Source organism: Agelaius phoeniceus, chromosome 32, assembly GCF_051311805.1.
Source record: "Agelaius phoeniceus isolate bAgePho1 chromosome 32, bAgePho1.hap1, whole genome shotgun sequence".
Classification (NCBI taxonomy): Eukaryota; Metazoa; Chordata; class Aves; order Passeriformes; family Icteridae; genus Agelaius; species Agelaius phoeniceus.
In genome coordinates this window covers 2,149,140-2,172,237 of record NC_135296.1, presented here as the reverse complement: position 1 = coordinate 2,172,237, position 23,098 = coordinate 2,149,140, and the positions used below count along the sequence as shown (strand labels likewise).

Sequence of the window (23,098 nt, the reverse complement as noted above, 5' to 3'; positions counted from 1 at the left end):
TTTACTGGCACACGGACACAGTTGTGAGGAATTTGAAGGATTGTGTTGTATGAATCTGTCTGATCATTCTGAATCCATCCACAAAAGCATACAAAAGCTGAAAAATCTGACAGCTCAAATTAAAGAAGATGGTGGGTCCTGGTTAGATGATTTGTTTCAAGAAAGGAGCTTTGCACCTTGGCTAAGGGAACTTTGTAAGATTGGTCTATATGTGTTGGGTGTCTTGGTAGTTATATTAGTAGTAACACCATGCATACTTCGTTGTGTTGCAACAAATGATGGACAAAACTATCAAAGAAGTTTTTATCATACAAGAGAGAGACGTAGGAAATGGATTCACAGAGAGTTCTTGAAATCTCACAGGTGCCAGATGAAGGTATAGACAGGGGGGAAGTTTTTGAATTAAGAGCTTGGAACCGACAAGACTTTTTCGAACAATGATTTGTAATTATTGTCAGGCATGACTTATACCCTTTGAACTGACTGGACTTTCACAGCATTAAAATTGCTGTGTTTTAATATAGCAATGCTTAGTGCAAGCAAAAGGATGTTTTAAGTAAGTAATAAGCAAAAATAATATAGTAAAGCTATGAAACGCAAAGTAGTTAATAAATGACATGGTTATGAAGGTTTCTTTTTAGGTGAACCAAGAGGGAGGAATTGTGGGAATCCATAAAATCAGACGGTTTTGGGAAAGCTGCAAAAGGCAGGCCTCAGAGACAGCAGAACTGTGATTAGAGCTAAGCAGTAGCCATGAGATAGGTCAGCAGAAAAATTATTTAAAAAGTAGAAAAGCAAGGACAAATAGAACAATGATCTGTGTATTAATGCTTGTCTAGCATAACTCCCTAAGCTGCAGAAAAGTATATCTAGAGAGATACTAGGAAGTTTTAAGCTTAATAATGGAGCTCTGGGCATTGTGTTTTAATGCTTACAAGCAGTTCTTGTATTTGAAATAAGCAAGCATTGTTTTAACCTAAGGTACATGTGCTCATTGTGATTGGATAGAACTACTGTCAATATGCTTTTGCTTTGTGTGATTGGTCAAAAAACTTGTAAAGTTGTAACATTAAGTTCTTAGTCTGCTGCCTGGGATGTGAGCTGGTGCCATCTTCCCATTGTCATAACCATGTAATGAGACTGATGCTGGAAAATAAAACAGCTCAAGGCACATTCCACAGCAGCCCCATCTTGTTTGTGATTTGTACATAGACCCCCAGCCGGCTACATCAGCTGTATCAGAGCGGGGGGATGTGGGTGTTGGCATCAAGGATAAGGTCCTCACAGCACACATAGGTGTCCAGGCAGGTGGTAACAGCTGCACAGCTGGATGACACAGCGGGGATGTTTCAGGAAGGGAGGCAGGCGAGGCCACAGGTGCTGTAGGTGCTGTTGGGCAGGCAAGTGAGAGCTGGACAGGGAGGGAGACAGCGATCAGGGTGGGGCAGCACATGGTGGGACAGACTTCTCTGATTATCTATAGATATCCTGGAGTCTCCATGGATTTTATGGAGTCTCCATTGATTTTCTGAAGTCTCCATGGACTTCCTGGATGCTCTACCTGGACTTTCTGGAGTCTCTGCAGACTTCCTAGACTTCCTGCTTAGACTTTCTAGAGACTCCATGGACTTTGTGGACTTTCTACATGGACTTTCTGGAATTTCCTTGAACATCCAGAGATTTTCTGCTTGGATCTGCTGCCATAACCTTTCCCAACCCATGATCCCACGGATCTTCAGTCCCCCATTAATTAGGCTCCACCCACCCCAAGGAGTATTTTCACCCAACCATCCTCTACTCACAACATCCCACTGTTTCCTCTAATTGGAAACATTGATCCTCTCCTCCTGGCAGTCATCAGCATAGCTCTCGAAGGTATGGCACAGCGCATCACAATGCCACTCATTGACACACAGGTCATAGATACAGTTCTTCACGTAGATATTGGGACTGATAAGTGTCATGACATGACCAGAATGGCCCAGAATGTTGGGACAACTTCCCACACCAGGTCTCTGCCTTGTATGTCAGCGCCTGGTCCCATCCACACAGCTCACATTCCCCATCATAGGTGTCCTGGCAGTGACCACTATCACTGGTCACCTTCCAGCTCCGCCCAAACTCCACAATATCCCACACCTGTTTACCATCAGGAGGGAGGTCCCTTTTGTTCCTGCACATTCTGCAGACTTTTCCAGAAAGAGCAGTCAGAAGTTTGATCACTAAATGATCATGCCAGTTGTAGAGGACCTTCAGCTTGAAATTTGATTGGTTCAACATGGATTTACCCTTCTGGTAGACATGAAGCTTCCCATGGGAGAGGGACATGGGGAGGCACGAGTGGTGGCTGCTTACCTGGAGGACAACAACAATCATCAAAACAACCAAAATTCACCAAAATTGTGCAATACATGGCATTTAAGAAGATTTGAGGTGTCTTCATACAAGGGTTGCCTACACACCAGCAAATCCTGGAATTATTTAAGAAAGGACCCTCAAGATCATTGCTAAATACATAATTTCAGCAAAATGCAAAAAAATTACTTGATTTTTGCATACCCTCACCATCCCATTCTCTGATAGGACTGTGGTGATGGTGATGTTGTCTATGTGATTGGTGATGAAGCCTATGGAGGAAACTTTGGAGTTCACCTTTTCTTCCTTTTTGACCTCAACAGAAAAGGCAGGAAGGGTGGGATTTGGATCGTAGATGGTGGTCAAATTGTAGGCACATATTCCCATGAAAACAGAGGTTTTTCCATTAAAACTGCGGTAGTGTGGCCTGCCAGCAAGCCAACAGGTGGAGAAAGTCTCCTGGATGAACTCTGGTTGTCCATCCACCATCTCACACCTCTCCTTGCATACTAAATCCCAACAGGAGAGTGGTGTGGGGACTTAGAAAAGGGGACCACCCATGAATGGTCCACTGCACAACACTCAACCATTGGGGTGACACAACAATGGACTGACTGCACTCATTGGTAGCACAGAGCCCCAGGAATCCATATCCAGTTTGACTCTGGAACCAAACACCAGGAGCCCAAAGGGCATCCTTGAGTTCTCAGCGCTCTGCATCATTGCACTCATGGTGATGCTGACCCAGGAGAAATCTGTGCCAGGAATGGCCTGCCATGCCATGGTGTTGTCTAGCCGATGGTTGAGGGTGGTGGTGGCAGTGGTGAGTTCAATGAGGATGGAATGGTTATACTCGGTGGGTGTGGGATCTCAGCACATCGTTCCCGATGTCCAGAGATGCCAGGAGAACCCTTGGGGGTCTCAGAAATCCTGGAATGTTGCCAAGAGTGTTTGGTGGCTTGATTTTGATCCATCCACAGAAGTAACAAGAGTCTGAGGACAAGAGAATCACTTTAGAGTACAAGGTGTAAAAGAGACACATTTAGAGGGTGAGATACAGACTTTAAGGTTTTTGGTACAGGGGGGTTATGGAGACAAGATGGAGGGATCAGGGTGTGTCTTGTCCTTCTTCTTTCTTCTTCTTGTCCTCCATCTCCTGTGATGATGTTGGCACTTGGGGATTGGTTTATGGTGAAGGTGCACTTGCTAACATGGGTGAAAAGCATTGGGAAATAAAGGTAAATATTATGTACATAGATTTTAGTATAAAAAGACATGACCGCCCCGTGGGTGGTCAGAGAGTGCCTGTGACTGCTTGCAGATCAGACCTCTGTTGGGCAGACAGAAAAATTTTGTAGATAAGAAATAATAAACAACCTGAAGATCGAAAAGCTGAAGAGTCCAGACTCGTCCTTTGCATCGCGTGCCACCCAAGAACCACTCTACCCGTGTCGGGGCAGAGACAGACAGCTGAACCCGACAGGTGGGCACACTGCTGAAGCAGAATGCAGTGCAATGGGAGGTGACAGGTGGGACAACAAGGAGGAAGGGATCTTGCCAAGATGACCAGCTGAAGAAAAACGCCAGCTGCACAGCTACCACTGCACTGACATACAGGTGGGAGTTAAGGTTCACCACGAACATCTGCACCTCCCCTGCTGCCATGGCCACAGTGGCATTCCCTCTCCTGGTGTTGTAGGTGATGGTCACCACATAAATGAAGTCAACATCTGTCTGTGGGTTGGGTGGCACCATGTAGCTCCTCCCCCATGCTGTCATTGGGAGGAGTTGCTCCACCACTGTCCTGGTTTAGGGCAAATTTGGAAGAAAACCTCCAAAGGGGGCCCCTCCAGAAAGCAAACCCACACAGCCCTCTCCCCAACCAGTTTGGGAAGGATTCTTTAGAGAGAAGTGGAAAGAACTTGTTTATTTAACAGGCACAGCACCCCCCCCCCCCCCCCCCCCCAGTCCCTGAGTAAAGGTAAAGACAACTCCACAAATGGGTTTGTCTGTACTCGAGGCAGAATTGATCCACACGGTCTTCCCCAAAAAACCTCTGACGTGTACTACTGGGACTTTATCTCCATCTATTATATTCAGGGACTCAGACTGGGCAGGACTTACTCGGTTGGTGGAACTTCAGGTGTTAACTAACCAGGTGGCTCTTGCTAAATGCTGCTCCCAGTTTTTGAAAGATCCTCCACTCAAGGCTTTCAATTGAGTTTTTAGTAATCTATTGTACTTCTCCACTTTGCCTGAAGTTGGTGCATGGTAGGGGATATGGTACACTCACTCAGTGTTGTGCTTTTTAGTCCATGTGTTGATAAGGCTGTTTTTGAAATGAGTCTCATTGTCTAACTCAGTCCTTTCAGGGCTGCAATGTTTCTACAGGATTTGCTTTTCAAGGCCCAGGATGGTGTTATGGGCACCAGCATGAGACATAGGGTAGATTTCTAACCATCCCGTGGTGGCTGCTACTATTGTGAGCACATAGCACTTGCATTGGCATGTCTGGGGCAGTGTGATGTGGTCAATTTGTCATGCCTCTTCATACTTGTACTTGGACTACCACTCACCATACCATAGGGGTTTTAACTGCTTGGCTTGTTTGATGGTAGCATAAACTTACAGTCGTGGATAACTTGCGAAATACTGTCCATGGTTAAATCCACCCCTTGGTCTCATGCCTATTTAGAGGTGGCTTCTCTACCCTGATGGCTTGAGGCATTATGGGGTTATCAAACTAGGAATAACTCTTTCTTGTGTTTTTAATCTAGGTCTATTTTTGACACCCTTATCTTTGCAGCTTGGTCTACTTGCTCATTGTTTTGGTGCTCTTCATTAGCTCTACTCTTGGGGACATGGGCATCTACATGGTGGACTTTCACAGTCTTACCTTCTTACCCTGGTAGCAATGTTTTTCCACTCTTCAGCAGCCCAAATTGGTTTTCCTCTACGCTGCCAGTTAGCCTTTTTCCACCTCTCCAGCCATCCCCACAGAGCATTGGCTACCATCCATGAATCAGTGTAGAAGTAGAACTTTGCCTACTTCTTTCTTTCTACAATGTCCAGGGCCAGCTGAACGGCTTTGAGTTCCACAAGTTGACTTGATCAACCCTCTTTTTTAATGGCCTCTGATGGCCTTCTTTTTTAATGGCCTCACAACTTGTCATGTGGGGCTCCATACGGCTGCTTTCCACTCCAAATTAATTCTTACAATGTGACAGGAACTGTCAGTGAAAAGAGCATAGCGTGTTTCCTCTGGGGGCAGTTGGTTATATGGAGGAGCTTCTTCAGCCCGTGTCACTGGTTCTTGTTCTTCATCCGTGACACCAAAATTTTCATCTTTGGGCCAATTTTTAATTAACTCCAAAATCTCAGGGCAATTCAGGTTCTCTATATGGGTGCACTGTGTCCTAAGAGCAATCCACTTGCTCCATGTAACACTGGTGGGATGGTGGGTGGAACTTTGCCTTTGAACATCCACCCCAGCACCAGTAAGTCAGGGTGCCAGGAGGAGTTGCGCTTCTGTACCAATCACCTCTGAGGTGGCTTGGACTCCTTCATAGGCAGCCAAGATTTCCTTCTCTGTTGGAGTGTAGTTGGCTTCAGAGCTTCTGTAGCTTCAACTCCAGAATCCCAGTGGTCGGCCTCGAGTCTCCCCAGGCACCTTCTGCCAAAGGCTCCAGAACAAACCATGGCTCCCAGCTGAAGAGTAGAGCACATTCTTCACCTCTGGTCCCGTCCTGACTGGGCCAAGGGCTACGGCATGAGAGATTTCTTGCTTAATCTGGACAAAGGCTTGCTGCTCAGGCCCCCAGTGGAAATTGTTCTTGGGGGTGACTAGGTAGAGAGGGCTCATGATTTGAGTGTACTTGGGAATGTACATTCTCTAAAAACCTATGGCGCCTAGGAAAGCTTGTGTCTCCTTCTTATTGGTTGGTGGAGACATTGCTGTGATCTTGTTGATGACATCCATAGGAATCTGATGCCATCCATCTTGCCACTTTACTCCTAGGAACTGAATCTCACGAGCTGGTCCTTTTACTTTGCTCTTTTTGATGACGAAACCAGCTCTCAGGAGGATGTGAACGATTTTTTCTTCTTTTTTAAACACTTCTACAGCTGTGTTTCCCCACTCAATGATGTCATCAATATACTGTATGTGTTCTGGAGCCTCACCCTTTTCCAGTGCAGCCTGGATCAGTCCATGGCAGATGATGGGGCTGTGCTTCCACCCCTGGGGCAGTCGGTTCCAGGTGTACTGCACTCCCCTCCATGTGAAAGCAAACTGAGGCCTGCATTCTGCTGCCAGAGGAATGGAGAAAAATGCATTGGCAATATCGATAGTGACATACGACTTCACTGCCTTGGACCTAAGCTCGTACTGGAGCTCTAATATGTCTGTCATGGCAGCGCTCAGCGGTGGAGTCACTTCATTCAATGCATGGTAGTCTACAGTCAATCTCCATTCTCCTTCAGATTTATGCACAGGCCAAATGGGGCTGTTGAAGGGTCAGTGGGTTTTGCCGACCACTCCTTGGGTCTCCAGATCTCAGATCATCTGAGATGGGAAACACAGCATTTCGAGTTGTTTTATATTGTCAGTGATGCACTGTGGAAGTGGCAATTGGTAGCTGTTGCTCTTCTTTCAGAAGTCCTACTGTAGATGGATTCTCAGACACTCCAGGCAAGGTGTTCAATTGCTGGACACCCTCTGTCACTACAGCCGCTATCCTAAATGCTTACCTGAGTCTTTTTGGGTCTCTGAAATACCCACTTTGGAGGTAATGTATGCCTAAAATACATGGGGCCTCTGGGCCAGTCACAATAGGATGTTTCTTCCACTCATTTCCAGTCAGGCTCACATCAGCTTCCACCAAAGTTAAATCCTGGGATCCCCCTGTCACACCAGCAATAGAAACAGATTCTGTCCCCCCATGTCTTGATGGGATTAATGTGCACTGCACACCAGTATCAACCAAAGCTTTATATTCTTGTGGTTCTGATGTGCCAGGCCAACACAGTCCAGAATCCACACAGTCCAGAAAACATGGTTTTCCCTAGCCTCTACCTGGCTAGAGGCAGGGCCCCTCTAAGCCTGGTTATCCTTTTTTCCCTTGGACATATGTCTTGGAGGTTCCTTCAAGGGGATCGGACATATCATCATCATCATACTTGGCAGTTTGGCTGTGGGTAACTGGAGCTGCTTTCCTTTTGGTGGAACTTCCTCTCTGAGTCTTGCCTTCTTTCAATTCACACACCTGTTGTGCCAGAGCAGCAGTAGGTTTTCCATCCCATCTCCTCATGTTTTCTCCACAATCACGCAGGAAGAACCACAGCTCAGCTCGTGGGGTGTACCTTCTCTCGCCATCAGGAGAACGTCTGCCTTGGATACCAGAACGTCTGATCTGTACTGCTGAGATTTGGAGAAGGTCTTCTTTAATCTCCTCTCTGAGCTTCTTATGTTTTTTTCTAGGTTGTCTTCTAAGTTCTGCAGACGTGTTTCTACCATTGCAATTCTGGCATGTGTTGGGCCATGTACAGCATCTGCATATGCTCGGAGCTTCTTTGCCATATCAAGCACAGTCTCATTCCTCTCATCCCTCTTCATTATGGCTAAAGCAGAAGCATATTCGTGTGGCCCAAGTCGCACAAGTTTCTGCCACAGACGTGCGTGGTACCAAGTCTGGATTCCTAGTTGTTACGTCATCTGAGAAGATAATCTCTGCCACTGCCATTTCCCTCAGGCATTGAATCCCTTGCTCTATGGTCTTCCACTGGGTTTGCTGCATATAAAGATCATCTGCGCCCATGTATCTTTGTGCTACACTTCCTAGGACCCATGCCCAGAGGCTCTGAGGGTTTGCCCCCCTCATCATTCCTTGGTCGATGACAGGATCATGTGACAAGGATCCCAAATGCCTCGCTTCAGTGCCGTCCAGAATTGTAGCCTCGCCTGCAGCATCCCAGAGACGGACTAACCAACTAATTATGGATTCATCAGGTCACGAGTGTAATCCTTCCGTAGGCCACAAAGGTCCTTCAGGGAAAAGCACTCAATATTGGCTTCTGATCTTGTGCCTGTTGTTTTGACTTCTGATTTTATGTCAGGAAGCATTGAGGGTCCTTCTCTTGCATCATCATCATCATCATCATCATCATCATCATCATCATCATCATCATCATCATCCACTGGTCGATCGGTCTTGTCCATGCACTTTCCACTTCTAGTGCTGGTAGCAACAGCCATTGCTTGAGGCTTATTGTCTGGTTTAGCTGCTGGCTTCAAGCCTGGGCTTGTTGGCTGCAGCCTGAGTGACTGGGAGAGCTGCTGATTTATCTCCCTGCCCCCCTGCCTCTGTCTGCTGCCTGACAGTATCTAGCAATTTTCAATAAGCACAAGCCAGGGCCCAGCTCACTGCAATGATCTTTTCCTCCTTAGGGTCATCCTGCTACTTCTCTTTCAGGTATTTCCCCACCTCAGCTGGGTTCTGAATTTGTTCATGGGGAAAGTCCCCAGACTATAGGGTCAGAGAATTCCTTCAGGATTTGGCCCATATCCTCCAATTTCCCACACCACTCAGGATTTTCCACACCTGGGTCTACTCCTGGGTCAGGGGTCTCATCAGTCCATCTAGAAATCTCAGCCCTCATTCTAGATAAACTGCAGATTAAATACCAGAAAGATGGTCTCTTTAACATTTAGGGGAAACTGAACATTCTCCAATAGTGATGTAACAGATTCAGAGGAGAAGGAAAGCAAAGGCTGAAAAGGCTCATCCTTTGCTTCTCCTCTAACAAACTGGGTGAATAACCATAACCATGAACGATTCATAACTGGAAATTACCCCAGCACCTTTATAAACTTTTTACAAGTCATTACCACCAAGCCCAGCAGGATAGCTATTCTGGTCACTGCTCTTCTGCTATAAAAACCTACATATTAAGGACAATACTAGAGCTATTTCTGGATAAGAAAATAAACCTAGGGACCACAGAGGTATTAAGATCTCAAAAAAACCTAGGGACCAGAAATGCATGCAAGCCTTCATACCAAGAGACATTATGAATTTAAAAACCATGGCTATTAACTGCTTTATATGAACACAGAGTAATGGCAACCAAAATGCACTCAAAACAGGTTTTTTCCCACTCTCTCTCTGCCCCCACATGTTGGGCACCAAATTTTGTCTTGATTTAGGGCAAATTTGGGAGAAAACCTCCAAAAGGGGGCCCCTTCCCGGGGGGGTTCAGGAAGGATTCCTTGGAGACAAGTGGAAAGAACCTGTTTATTTAACAGGCAAAGCACCCCCCAGCACACAAAATGAACAATACCAGATGACACCACTCTTTCACCGCTCTGAAAAAGATGACCAATTCAGAAAGTCTCTCTTGGGGGTGGTCGCTCTGTTATCAGTCTCTCCGGCGCTGGGGCAGCTGCTGCAGCCACAAGGTGCAAACTCTCGGTGTTTCCCAGGTCCCAGTCCGGAGCAGGTTCAAGTAGGTCCAAAAAAGGGAAAGGAGAAACAGTCCAGGGAAAATTTGGACTGTTTAGCTAAACTAACTAATAAGCAGAGGCAAAAAAGCAAGAGCAAAGCAGGAGCAAAGCCGAAGCAAGAGCAAAGCGAAAAGCAAAGCAAAAAGCAAAAGCAGCACCCATGTACTGCCCTGTCTCTGTGTCGCGCCAGCTGTGGGGGAGCAGCTGATAGCAAAACCAAAACAAAACATTCGCTCTTCACAGCCAGTCTTGAAGGCACAGAACATGATATCCAGCATCAACAGAACACACGGATGGGGATACAAGCATCATAAAGTCACCCTAGGACAGTAATAGTTTGTGAATCAGTCTTTAATTAGATTGGAAAAGGTAATGGGCGGTAACTGGAGCTTCTGAAGAAAAATCACATCCTGCAATTTTGTAAAGTTACAAGCACAAAAGTTTGAATGATTTTCACTATCTACTACTACATTTTCTACCAATACCATATCACAAGCTGTTCTAAAGCATGAACACCCATTGCCTATATATTTAAGGACTGTTTCGGAAGTCTCATTAGGATGAATGTCAAAATGACAGATATATTGTTCTGTGTCTAAACAAACATCTTGAGCTAGAATTGCATTACTTTCACAGATGAAGCCTTGTTCTCAGACAATAGAAGATTCCAAATTAACATTTTGCCATTTTTCACCAGTTTGATGGGCCCATTCTCTATGTTCAGAAAGATTGGGAATAGCTCCATCATGATTTAGCCCTAATGCAGTAACAGGAAATTTCAAATGCACTGAGGCATTGCGTACGGTTGACACAAGAGCTGTGGCTGTGTTTGTAATGGGGTCATAAGTAAAATCCACCAAGTTCCACCAGGATTGGAATTCTCTTTCAAAATCAGTGGCCCTGTCCCAAATTCTTTTCTGAATTTCAATAGGAAAATTGCCTTCACCTTCTCTTATCATCGAGGCAGCAACTGACTGCATCGACAATTGTGCCTGGATACAGCTAAGAGCCAAAGAAAGGTTGTTTTGTGTAGCACCGAGTGCATCAGTTACCAATTTGTGATCACTTACATTTACCTTTTCCCAAGCTGGTAGTATGTTTGATAGCAAGCACTGCTGTGTTCCCAAAGCCAATAAGGATGATTGCAGTGGTTGTTTTAATTTGGTCAAATCTCTATTTGTGGCAGCCAATTTATCCATTAGTACTTCTGAATCAATACTATTTAGAATTCCCAAACCTGCTCCCGCAACATCGGTTATGTCTCTTAGTGTCTGTTTTTAAAGAAAAAACAGACTTTCCATTTTTGCAGCCAGGTGGTCCAACCCTCAAAGGAAGTCTGCAAAAAAGGCAAACAGGCCAACTGAATTTCTGAGACATTGTTTTGCATCATCAGCAATTTGACTTGTTTAAGAGACCGTGCCAGATTGAACAATATGTGTTGTTGACCAGTTTTCCTGATTACATATGGTCCAATTTCAAAACTTCTCAGGCTAAGCATAAAGCGGTGGTTGGGCTGGAGTGGTGGCAGAAGAAGGTTGGTTCATACCATTTATTATGAACTTAAGAGAAAGGCCTTCAGTATTTTTGGACCAAAGACAAACTACTTCTGCAGTTTGTATTAATGTAAAATTAGGACAATATGAGACAAAAAAACCAAAGAGTTATGGATGTTCAGGTACCTTTTCCGGGAAAATAAACCCAAAAAAAGGACACAGGTTAACAGAGGATTAACCCTTAAAAACAATAGCCTGTTGCATATTCATACACCTCATACATGATGCATAAATTCAATTCAGACACAGGATTCTGTCTGGTCATCGTCAACTTCTTCCTCTTAATCCTCACGGCATCTTCTGGGTTGAGTGAGGCAGGAAAAAGTTAGCTTCTTCTGATAAGGGAGCAATAAATTCTTTTTCTCTGAAAGATTTAGGTGTCCTGTGGCTGCTATCTTGCTGCGAGTCCTTTCTTTAAAAAAAATCTTACATAGCATAGTTTCTATTTTAACATTATGTTATAACCTAAAACTGTATTTAACACACTACTTAAGAAAATTAATACAGCATAGCTTTCTAACATAACACATATTCATTTTAATATTTGCAAAAAAAATCATAAAATACACATTTTTTTACATAAATCAATTTTATATTTGTTTTATATAGAATTATAGTAGGAATTGTACTTAAATTACATTAAAGATATGACTGCAGTATCTAATTCATAGTCTATTTTTATATATAATCAGGATAGAAGTTATATTTACAGTTTATTTTATTAATAAACAATATACAAATAAAACTATGTGCTATATAAATGGTAAACTCTTATGTATATGTTTTAAATTAATATTAATAATATATCAATGTGTTAACAACATGAAATGATGCTGCATTATTAACTAATATTATTATATACAATAAAATGCTATAATGTAACATTATTAATACATATTTGCATTATGAAAACCTGTGGCGGCAGGCTGTGGCCACAAGATAGAAAGTTGCCAGCTAGCACACTTCCCATGGCCAGAGGGCACGCATTAGAGCGGCTGCCCCCAAATCTCGCCCGGAACCTCTGAGGGTGGCGGTGCTTACAGGGAGTTTGCAGCTCCCTGCAGCGGCTGTGGCGTGGGTGGCACAGCAAGGAAACTGGGCACAAGGAACCGAGACAAAGGAAATTGGGAGAGATCACTTGTATGAAATCCAAGGAAGGCTTCTTCCCAGGAAGGGTCAGGGACGAATGGCAGAGAAAACGGGTCCGACTCGTATTTTTAAAGAGGGGATGGTACAAGGGGTAGGTACAACTCTCATCCAATAAGGGTATCTTAGGGGACTCAACATAACCAATAGGGCTCATTCGGGAGAGGGAGGAAGCTTTATAATCCAATCAGCCATTGAAGCAGGGCTAACTGACACAGAACATTCGAGAACACAAGGGGAGTGATTACAGAGATTGACAAGAGTAAGGGGCAGTACAACAGGGACTGACAAGGGCTTATAATGGAAGGAGGGGAGGAACAGGGAGACGGACACACTGATGGGCACACAAGTGGTGGGAAAGCTTTGTGGTAAACAACTTGGGAACAAACCATTTGAGGGAACAAAAGGGGTACACAATTATAACCGACTAACATAAAAGGTCTAACTTCTATATTAAAGCAACTGTAAAACACCAACTACCACAAAAACCTATGCTATTAATATATTAATAACATTATGTAATATACATTGATATATTACTAATTATTAGTCTAATTATATATTAACAATATAGAACTCACATATTACTAAAAACATGTTATTACCTCTTTCACCTGTTATATTATATTAATTATATTATATTATATTATATTATATTATATTATATTATATTATATTATATTATCTATCAAGTATATAACTTATTTATAGTTTCCTATGTTATTATTATATAGACCTATTAATTATAACCCTGTGTGAAATACAAAGCTGTGTTTCGTGTCAAGTACAAACAGGCGACGTGTGTATTTGTGAATGCAAAATGTGTGGACCCCGACAATGGGAGAGCTGTGAATTCTAATAATAACTGAGGAGAATAAAGCATGGAAAAAGGCCTTTGAACCTATCTTTTGTTTGCAATTAGCCCTGGTTGATTTAGGAGCATTGGAATTAAAGCGTTAAGGATGTTGCTTTTTGCTTGCAGTTATTGCTCATACTTTACCATATTAAATTGCTCATACTTTACCATATTAAATAATAAATTGATTGCTGCTTGAATATTGGCCTAGTCAAGCTTCTTATTCATAACACCTGTAATATACAATACCTTTATGAAAATATATATTTTTTCTATTATTTTGTAGATAATCATAAAAGAAATATCAGCAAATAATCAATCCAAACCTAGAAATATTAAAAATAAGTAAAGTAATATAATAATAACCACTACAGCTATTCATTTTAGTATTAATCATAGTAGAAATTAAACTTACATTTTATTTTTATAATTATATACAACAGTTAATACTTTATATTTTCTCTAGAACATTATAGAGATAGTGATTTAAAAGAATTTTATTTCTTTTCTCCATAGAAATGGCTTGAAAAAAAGGGCCAAAATCAAGCAAAAATATGCAAAAAGAAGCAGAATTAGAGCGGTAGAGTATATATTAGAGTCCATTAGAGAAGAGAATGGAATGAATATACCATTATATTATACATTAACATTATAATCTATGATTATATATTAGTAAGATAACAATTATAATAGTGGATATCACATTGCAACATATATTTTAGACATATATCATTTTGCCACTGTCCTAGGGTGACGTTATGATGCTTGTATCCCCAGTCATTCTTCTGTTTGTGCTGGATATTCTGTACCTTCAAGACTGGCTCTGAAGAGCGAAGCTTTATTTTGTTATCATTTATCAGTCTGCTCACTCCCCCCACGGTCAGCGGGACACAGAGATGGGGCAGTACATAGGGCAGCTTTTGCTTTCTACTCTTGCTTTTGCTTTGCTTTTGCTCCTGCTTTGCTTTTGCTTCTGCTTCTGCTTGTTAGCTAGTTTAACTAGGCAGTCCAAATTTTCCCTGGACTGTTTTTCTTTCCTTTTCTTGGAACCACTTGAGCCTGCTCCAAACTGGGACCGAGGAAACACCGAGAGTTTGCACCTTGTGGCTGCAGCAGCTGCCCCAGCGCCGGAGAGACTGATAACAGAGCGACCACCCCCAAGAGAGACTTTCTGAATTGGTCATCTTTTTCAGAGCGGTGAAAGAGTGGTGTCATCTGGTATTGTTCATTTTGTGTGCTGGGGGGTGCTTTGCCTGTTAAATAAACAGGTTCTTTCCACTTGTCTCCAAGGAATCCTTCCTGAACCGGTTGTGGGGAGGGGCCGTGTGGGTTTGCTTTCTGGAGGGGCCCCCTTTGGAGGTTTTTTTTTCTCCCAAACTTGCCCCAAACCAGGACAGTCATATAATACTTACTAATAAATTACATAGAATTATAAATACTATAATGTAATGTAATCCAATAATATATTTAAAATTCAATAAATATAAGTCAATATAATATAATTCAATAATATAAAGCAACATATTACAGTGCAAAGTAAACTAAAAATTGAATAGAATTATATTTATAGTAATTTATATCTATTCTTTTATAATTACTTCTCAATTACTAAATGAAACTATACCTATATGGAGTGCTCTATAATAAATACACTGATATAGTAGTATGTTATATAAATATAAAATATATTACATATGTTTATATTTTACATATTTTATACATCCGTATAAACTTTGAAATAATTTTAAACTGAATTTTCATAGACATTTTAACAAAAAAATGCAAATTAATAATATCAATATAATTATAGCAGAACATTACATGTGCTAGATTTTTATATAATTACAGTAACAACTGTATAACTGTATTATATAACTATAGTCGTGTATATATAAAATTGATATATCCACAAGATTTAATACTATAGATAAGCACTAAGAAGTAATTATTGTCACATTAACCACAAATTACTATTCAATTATAGTATTTAATATTATTTTTAGCCTATTAACATTTCAATTATTTTGTAGAAATTATTATATATATTAAAAATATAAATATATAAAACTAAAATATATAAAAGATATTTTTAAAGAACTCAAACTATATTTTCAGGACTTTTTTAATGTTACAAAGCAATTTTAAAAAGCCCTGTTTTGCCCCAAAACAAGTTTAAAAGGCTGGGTTTTTTCTCTAATCAGGTAAAAAAAAGGGAACTTGGAGATTTTCTTGGAGCAAAAACCTGAAAAAATGCGATACAATTGATTAAAATTCAATTTTCATAAAAATATATGTATAAAAGTATGTTATTATTATTTTTTAAATTTAAGGAATGGGGAACTGGGGGTTAGGTAAAAAAGGGTAATTCTGGCTTTTTTTCTAAAAAATGGAATTTGTGTGTTTGGAGGAAAAATAGGAATAATGAGGTTTGGGAATAAAACATGGGAATAAAGGAGTGTTTCTTAAATAAAATATAAGTCAGGGTTGTTTTTTGGTTTGGGGTTTTTTTGCTTTTTTTTTTGTGGTGGTTTTGAAGAAAAATCAACAGGAGAATAAGGAATTGGGATTTAAAAAATTAAAATACACTGAATAAAAGGTGGTTTTCCTTAAAAACTCCAATCTAAAAGAAAGTTTATGAAATCTTTTAAAAAGGAAGAAAAATAAGAAATAAATTAAGAGGAAAAGAGGAAAAAAGGGTTTTTCCTTAAAAAAACTAATTAAGAAATAGGGTTGATATAAGTTTTGCATGAAAAATTAAAGAAAAAGTGAAAAAATAAGGAATATGAGGGTTTTTTCCATAAATTTTTTTTTATTAAAATAGAGCAAATAAAAGGCTTTTTTCATAAAAAACCTTTTAAAAAAGACTTTTTTTTTTCTCCCCCAAAAATACAGTCAGTGTACCAATGGTGGGTTTTGTTCCTGAAAAAACACCAAAATAGCTAATTAGAATTTTACCTCAAAAAAAAAAACTCCCCAAAACTAAAAAGTAAACCCAAATAATGAGGATGAAGTGCATTTTCATTTTTTCTTTAGAAAGTGAGGAAAAAGAGAATGTTTTCATGAAAGAAGAAGAAGATTGGATTAAAACAAATTATTTTAAGAGGACACTCTTTGGTTAAAAATAATAAATATGAGGCTGAGAGGTTGTTGGGGAAGACACAAAATTAGGGGAAAAGGGACTTTTCAGGAAAAGGACACCCCAGGCTTTCAGGATTTCCTTTTCTGTACAAAAAAAAGCATGCAAATAAGTCCAAATTCAAGAAATTTGGGGATTTTGTCTGCAAAATGGGGTTGTTGCACAGAAGGGTAGGAGGAGCCACCAGGACCAACCTGTGCCACTACAGTGAAAAACACCCAAAATTACTAAAAATTGCTATTTTATGGGAAAAATCCCTGTGAGCCCAGAGATGTCTCTAGAACCCTCAAATAACCCCCAAAATGCCTTTCTTCACCCCATGGAATCCCTTAGGGCTTATTTTGGCCCCTGTTGCCACCAAATCCACCCCAAAACCTTCCAAACACTATGAATTTTGCCTTAAATCCCACAAATTTGGGCCAAAATGCTTGTGTTTCCCTCTAAATTCCCTACAGTTTGGATCAAAATGGAGTTCAACAAATGAGCCAACCCTCCCTCCCCGATACCCACCCTCCAAGGCCACTTCAAATTCCCCAATCTGTTGGGGAAGATGAAACAGGAAAGCCTTATAAATATGATTGCCTGGCAAAAGATTCTGAGAATATAGAAACTATAAGCAAGATTGAAATGAAAACAAACTTTGAGAAAGCAAACTCAGTTACTGGACAACTGGAAAACAATGGCATGGCCAGCTGAAGGTGATCCCCTCTTGATCAAGCAATAGCCTCTGCTTGCAGACAGGCCCAAGGCTCAGAGCAGACCCTGCCAGATTGGCAGAAGGGGCCCAAAGAGGAGTTTTTAGGGCTTAAAATGTAACACAGTGTGGTAATGTAATGATTTTTATAGGCTGTATGGAAATACTATAGATTTGTATATTTCACTGGATTGGTTAGTGAGAATTCTATTATTCATCACAGAAGAAGATTTATTGTATTGTAACAGGAACCTCGCTCTCTTATCCTCTCTTTTACTCTCTCTCTTATCCTCTCATCCTCTCTCTCTCTATCATCCTCTTTACCACTGTCTTTACTTCTCTTGGGCCTGCTCTGAGCTGTGCCTGGCAGCTCCAAGCAGGGCCCTGCACCCAGGCCCTTTGCAATAAACTGCAAATTCCACGACCTGGCTGCAGAGATTTCTTGTCTCCATCTGTCCTGACTGTCCTACCCCGCCATGCTCCTACACCAATCCGTTCAGATTTGCCCAAAACATTATCCAAAAAGGATAAAGTTTAACCAAAATCACCTATATTTATGTCAAAATCAGGTTAAAATGCTGGTGCAGCCTTCCCCCACCAACCCCTTACCTTGATGCCACCTCAATACCCCATTTCCACCAAATTCACACTAAGACTTTATGGAAAGGATGAAATTTGGGACCCCAAACTCCCCCAGTTTGCATCAAAATGGTGTTCAAAATTCAGGATAACCCACCCTCCACCTTATCCCACTCAAGTTTCCCCAAACTCTCAATCAAGCCTCAAGAAAGGGGGGGAATTTCCAAATTTTGGCCATGAAGAGGGCAAAAAATCTGAAATCGGGGGAAAGTGCACAAAAAGGGCAAACCCCTGAGATTTGTGGGGAAATGAGCAAAAATTAAAAAAACTTGGGCACAAAAAGTGTTTAAATCCAACATTTGTGAAGAAAAAGGGTTAAAATTATGAAACTTGTGGGGATAAGGGGGGGAAAGCCATAAAACTGGGGAGGAGAAAGGGTAAAAAAATCTGAAATTTGGGCAAAAAACCTCTCCTCAACTTCTGTCCATCCCCAAAGAATAAGGAAAACGAGTTAAAAACAGGGAATGAAGCCTCCCCACTCACCAGCCTGTCAACTCCAGAATTCCAGGGACTCTGCAGACACAGACAGAGCACTTGTCCCCAAATTGCCCTTTTTATCCCCAAATGGGGCTCAACCACAGCCAAACCATGCAGATTTGGGCAGATTCAGCAGAATTTCAGGATGGGGGGTAGGAGGAGGGGCTGGGGAGGCATGACCCACAGTTCCAGAGAATTTGGGAACCGGCAGCTGGATCCTGTCACTGATAGGATGTGACAGAGTGGAACTCAAAAGAATTGCCATCCCCATGGCGCTGACTCCGTTAAAAAGAATGAGGGATTTGTCTTTACAAGCAAACTGTGGGTCTGCTGATGAAGAAAAATGGATACTAAGAGATAAAAGAAACAACGGGAAGAGCCATAAATTCCATAGGAATTCCATTGATTGACACAAGGAAAAGAAATAGGGGGGTATACATTGGAAGGGGGTCTGAATAAGGTGATTCAGAAAGACTGTGCCTCTCAAGCACCCCAGCCAATGGGGAAAGAGTGAGGGAAATGCAGCAGGGAAATTAGAATTAAAAGGAGGCTGCATGCTCCAAAACTTTGGCAGACCCAGGGGAAACGCCCATGACCTCTTGCATTATCTGAATAAAGTTACAGGACTCCCGTCTCCTTTTTGGAAAGAAACCTCTGGTGTTTGTGGGTTAATTCTCCTGACACTATGACCCTGAGGAAAGGACAAACCAAATCCAGATGTTTTTTTACCCAAAATTAATGACCCAAGTCCCAGTGGGGAATTCCAGCTAATGGGAAATTCTGGCCCAAATTACTGAAAAAGCTGAAGAAAACCAGCTGGAGCCAGGAGAGATGATGGCAAACAGGGAATTAAAGGGCTTTTGCCTTAAAATGAAGACATAAAAATGGGGAAACCATGAACCCCACAGAGATCCTCAAAACTGTCCAGAGAGAGAGACCCCACCCCCAAAGCCATCCAGGGACCCCCAAAACCACTTGGAGATCCCCCAAAACTACCCAGGGATCCCCTCAGCCCTCTGAACCTCCCAAACCACAAGGTGACTCTGGGGAGATGGGGGTCCCTGGAAGGGTTTTGAGGCTCCTGATAAATGACACAGAGAAGAGAAATTTCCAGTTGCCCTGAAGGTGCTGGATGGAGCTTAAAGTCAACTGGCAAAAAAGCTGGAAGGATGTAAAGGTATGCCGAGAGGATCACAAGCACAGCTGGAGCCAGTGGAAAACAGGTAAGGAGGTATGTAGTGGGGTTTTTGTCAAGTTATGTTATTGCGACCTTTTCTGCGGTTCAGGCTGACCCCAGTAGGCTGCAACGGGTGTCCAGATAGCTCTGACCTGCTCAGCACAGCTGTCCGAGCTCCCAAGCAGTTCTTAGCCGCAGGCAACCTTAGCAATCTTAAGTGATATCAGCTCTTTAGTGATTATCAGCTCATTGTGTGTCGGGTTCGGCTGTCTGTCTCTGCCCCGACACGGGTAGAGTGGCTCTTGGGTGGCACGCGATGCAAAGGACGAGTCTGGACTCTTCAGCTTTTTGGTCTTCAGGTTGTTTATTATTTCTTATCTACAAAATTTTCTGTCTGCCCAACAGAGGTCTGATCTGCAAGCAGTCACAGGCACTCTCTGACCACCCATGGGGCAGTCATGTCTTTTTATACTAAAATCTACGTACACAATATTTACCTTTATTTCCCAATGCTTTTCACCCATGTTAGCAAGTGCACCTTCACCATAAACCAATCTCTAAGTGCCAACATCATCACAGGAGATGGAGGACAAGAAGAAGAAAGAAGAAGGACAAGACACACCCTGATCCCTCCATCTTGTCTCCATAACCCCCCTGTACCAAAAACCTTAAAGTCTATATCTCACCCTCTAAATGTGCCTCTTTTACACCTTGTACTCTAAAGTGATTCTCTTGTCCTCAGACTCTTGTTACTTCTGTGGATGGATCAAAATCAAGCCACCAAACACTCTTGGCAACATTCCAGGATTTTCAAGACCCCCAAGGGTTCTCCTGGCATCTCTGGACATCGGGAACGATGTGCTGAGATCCCACAATTGTGATTTCAGCTCTCAGCTTGCTAGGTGCCTAGGCAGGCAGACGCAGGGAGAGCTCGATGCAGCTCCACCCTCGATGAGCCCCTTGTCCAATGGTGCTTGAGGCGATGCCAAGGGGAGGAGCCAGTGTTGGACACGCCCCTGGTGCCCAGGGCCCTGCTGGGCTCTGCTGCTCCCCAGGGTTCCCTGCCACCGGGGAGGTCACGTGACCCCCCCGGCCCAGCAGGGGACAGTGCTCTGGGAGTCACGTGACCCACCTGCGGGCTCCCCCCATCATCCCCCCGCCATGGCCAATCCGGAGACACTTCTGCAAGCACCAGGGGGCGGCTTCACCCCAGGCTGTCTCCCAGGAACTCTTGTGGCAGGATCTATATTGGAGGCCACATGACTCCCACAAGACCCTCTGGCCAATGAGGTGCAGCTCTCTGGATACCCTGCAGGGGGCACTATACTCCCATTCATGCCACTCCCACCATGCCTCGCGGCAAATCAGCAGCAGCTGCTGTGCACCTCGGCACCAGGGGGCGCCACCCAATGGGAAGCAAGAGTCCCATGAGCCTTTGCTGCAGGAGCCATTTCGGGGGTCACATGAACTGCCTCGGGGCTCTGTGGTGTGCGCCATGTTGGAAGTCATGCGGCTCCCAGGATGCCGTGCGGCCTGCAAGGGAGGCGCTTCCTGAGCCCCTGCACCAGGCTTGAGGTCATGGGACCCCCGTGAGGCCCCACAGCCAATCAGGAACAGTGCATGTGATGCTCCACAGGGGGCGCCGTGGCAGCAGCCACTGGGTGAGGAACTAGAGGAGTCCTTGAGCGTCATGGGGGTCGCTTGAGGGCATGGGGTCACTTGTGGGCAAGGAGCCCACTTGAGGGTGATGGGGGTCACTTGTGGGTCATCAGGTCATCTAAGGGTCATGGGGGGTGCTTGTCAGCCAGGGAGTGTCACAGACATCTTTTATGGAAAATCCTTTCTTTAGGATTCTTCCTCCTGAGAAGCTGAGAGGCCTCAGGAAGAAAATGTAAACATTGATTATCTGCTGCTGTGGAATGCAGCAGGTAGATTTTTGATTGGCCCATGTTGGTTGTTTCTCATTAATGGCCAATTACAGCCCAGCTGGCTCGGACAGAGAGTCCGAGACACAAACCTTTGTTATCATTGTTTCTTTTTCTATTCTTAGCTAGCCTTCTGAGAAAATCCTTTCTTCTATTCTTTTAGTATACTTTTAATGTAATATATATCATAAAATAATAAATCAAGCCTTCTGAAACATAGAGTCAAATCCTTATCTCTTCCCTCAACCTGAGACCCCTGTGAACACCATCATAAGGGAGTCACTCGAAGGCTGGGGGCTACTCAGGGTCATGAGGCACCTTTGTGGGGCTGGGGGCCATTTGTGGGTCAGAGGGGTCACTGATGGGCCAGGATGCGCCCTTTTGGGCCAGGTGGTCATTTGTGGGCCAGGGCGGTCACTTGTGGGGCAGGGGCAGAGTTGTGGGTCAGTGGCCACTTGAGGGGCTGAGGGGGCATTTGTGGGTTGGGGAGACACTTCTGGCTCAGGAAGCCCCTTGTGGGGCTGGGGGACCACTTGTGGGACTGCCACCCCACGTGACATGCAGCCCCCCCAGGCCCTCTTGGGGACCTCCTCCTCCTCTGCATGCTGTGATGCCATCGCCGGGCCATAAGGGGAAGCCTTTGGTAAGACATCCCCACCCCCAAATTTCAAAGGTCTGCCCCTGCGCCTCCCACAGGTCCCCATAACTCCCCATTTGCTCTCCCTTCCCTCCCCCAGGGCCATCAAGACCCTCTTGGAATGCCCACCTGGGCACCTCCAGCCCATGATGGGGCCAATAAAGCAATGACACCCCAAAATTGCACCAGGGAGGTGGGGAGACCCCCAAAACTCCCTCCCTAAACTCCCCCACCTTTGGGATTGTCCCCAATACCCTCTCCCTCCAAATGTCCCCAGGAGCATTTAAGGGGCTTTTGGGGGCTCAAAAGCAGCTGTTGGTGGGGTGCTGGGTGTCTCAGGGGGTCTGTGAGGGTCTTTAGGGTGTTTGGAGGGACTCAGAGGCTGAGGAAGGTGCTATGAGTAGAAAAGTTGTCCATTTTTTTTAAAAAAAGTTTGCAGAGTTAACAGGTTAAACCAATTGCTGCTAAGTTGGACTTTTAACTATTTGTTGTTAATAATTTCATGTTGTAATTACCTGTTGTTAATAGTTTTTCTTTAATTACCTGCTGTTGATGGTTAGAAATCCCTCTTCATGGAGTATCACCCTGCTGCTTCCTGGAAAATGGCACCCAGGACTGTGAGGAGAAAGTGACATCGGAGCAGCTATGCAAATCTGGAAACACCTCACCAAATCTAGTAGGAAAAAGCCCTAAGAAAACGAGCCACCATAGAATTAAGAGATCTAAGTGATGTCTAGAGGTGAGGAACTGAATCCAGTGTCTGCTAAGATCCTTTTTACCCTTCACCCTAACCTAAAAAAAATGTCAGCTAGAAAGAGGACCTCAAATGTCAAACTGAAACCCGGGAATCTGCTGGTGTTCTCGTGAGGATGGAAGCCCCATCTCTGCTGGCATACCGGTGGACACAGCTGCACTCTTCATTCTTCTTCTCCATACCACTCCTGGGCACAGCGGTGGTTCTCTCCACCCAAGCTGATTTTTAATAAAGGCATTAAAAAGGAG

At 43.3% G+C, this 23,098-nt stretch overlaps 1 protein-coding gene across 1 annotated transcript in view; it reads right to left on the bottom strand.

Moving 5' to 3' along the window:
* The window catches only part of LOC129133505 (uncharacterized), a 148,388-nt gene that overhangs the window by 87,816 nt on the left and 37,474 nt on the right, over window positions 1-23,098 (bottom strand). The window lies entirely within an intron of this gene.